Genomic DNA, 2,291 nt, shown 5'->3' with positions numbered 1-2,291 from the left:
GTTAGTGTGATAGCAAGTGGTAGATGTGTTTGATCGACTTCGGCTTCCTTGTGTGTCATTGAGATTGTAAGGTAAAGTGTGCCCACTGCACACTATAGTAGCGAAACTTGAGCGGAAAAATCAAAGTGTTTTTGTCTTAACATTTATGTGAGGACCTACTTAAGGACGCTATTCCAAAGTTTCAGAAATGGACCTGTTAGTGCATTTCATATTATTACTCATTGTATATATGTTTATTCGTAGATGATTGATTATTATGCATATATTAGCTTAGGTTTTGACTTGATTATTTTGTATTCATTGCTAATGAGATGTATAGATAATTGAGATAATAAATAAGGAAACAATAGTTTTATTTCTTAGTCTTTATAGAATAGATGAAGTTTGTGAGTACCTTCACTGGAAAACTCTCACGAGGCTATAACTCATCCACTAGGGAATTCCTAGTGGTTTAAGGCCTTGTTGCATATGGTCAATGCAATCGCACTCGGCGAAACGAGATTAGTTAGAACTTCATTTTTGGTCACTTTTTCTAATTTCTCATATTTTCTTGAGGACAAGCAAAATGCTGTTTGGGGGTGGTTTGATAAGAGCCAAAAACTATAGTTTTAACCCCTTTAACAATATCGCGTTTGACCAATTATGTGATTAATAAGTAAGAGTTAGTGCTGTTTTATCGTGTTCTTGTGTATTTCAGGCATTGGATTCGGATATGTGCAGAAATGCGTCCCTTTTGCGAGATAATAGAGGAAGGGATGGTTGTTAAGAAGTTCTATGATTAAAGGCGAAGATCGAAGGAGAAAAAACCCATTTAAAGTCTAGTCAAAGCTAAAAAGTCAGAGTCAACACGGGCAGAAACAACGCATAAAAGTCAGTAGAACTTCCGAAGGTCGTATCTTTGGACTCAGACCTCGGAATTGAGCCTACCTTATGTCAAAACGACCGGCTCAAAAAGAGTTTTCTAATGGTCAAAGCCTTGACCAAATCAAAGGAGGAAAAGTAGACAAAAAGGCTATTGAAGTAAAATCTGGCTGGAAAGGCCTCTATGAACTGAAGAAATTAGATTTTTGGCTTGATTTTTCGGCCAAAAACATGGCTCCTCAGCCTATGCATGAAAAAGTGGATCTTGTCTCCTCCATTTGGAGACACAAGACTTAGCTCTTAAGCATCTAGTTTTTTTAGTTAACCATTATCCAAGAACTTGTTTTTAGATCTAGTTTTTATATTCAATTAATTAGTTTTAAAACAAAGTAGATTTTTACTTAGAATCAGATTTAGTTTTATAATAAAGTATTAGTTTTTCATTTCAATTTAGTTTATTGATTCAATTCTTATTTAGATTTAGTTGTCTTAAATTCATAATTAGTTTGTTTTAATTTGATAATAGTATTCATAATCTTAGTTCTAAATTAGTTTTAAATTCAGTTTAATCCATTTTGAATCTTAGACTATTGTTAAATTAGATTATAAAGTTTAATCATTTATTCAATAATGAGTTGTTATATTTGTTCTTGTTTAAGAAATGATAGTATAATGATTCAAGGCTAAAACCTCCATTAGAGAGGTTTGAGGAAGCCTTGATGAAACTTGATTTTGATTAGCGTAGAATAGTTCGTAACGTTCTATTCCATTCTTGAAAGTAATTATTTCACCATGAGATTGAGTTTGATTGCTTCACATGCTAGTTGTTAGAGATTACCATGAACAATTAGGGATTAGAAACACCCAATTGTTATGCGGAAGCGTTACAATTCGGATTACGACAATTCTTCCTTAGTAAATTAAGTCGAGTTAAGGTGGAATCAAATTCTCCTAATTTTTTATCTAGATTCGAACCTTGGTATTTTAATTGCCATCTTATTATTTAGAACATTTCGATTATGTTATTTTCCATCGTTGTTAGCATAATTAGATAATCTGTACTCTCATTGACTTTGATATAAAATTGATTATCGTAGTTAACATTGAATTCTAAAGAACTAGGAGTGGAACAAATTCTCTACTCCACTTATTGCAATAGCATCGAGAGTGTAGAAAACTTTGATAACATTAATCGTAAATCAGTTTTAGTTTTACTTGCGTTTGAGTCTCGTTGCTTATGCGTAGGTAAAACTATCATTTTACCTTTTATCAAATGTTGATCAGATTTCGGAGTAGCTCTTAAACTCTATAATATCGTAGAGCGGGGGCTCTTATCAAACTATCACTATATAATATTTGCAAATGTTTCTATCCCACCCCCCAAACAATCGAACGCTTTGTCCTCAAAGTGTAAAGAGATAAGGAAAGAA

The sequence above is a fragment of the Coptis chinensis genome, chromosome 8, assembly GCF_015680905.1.
Source record: "Coptis chinensis isolate HL-2020 chromosome 8, ASM1568090v1, whole genome shotgun sequence".
NCBI lineage: Eukaryota > Viridiplantae > Streptophyta > Magnoliopsida > Ranunculales > Ranunculaceae > Coptis > Coptis chinensis.
This window is presented reverse-complemented; position numbering follows the sequence as displayed.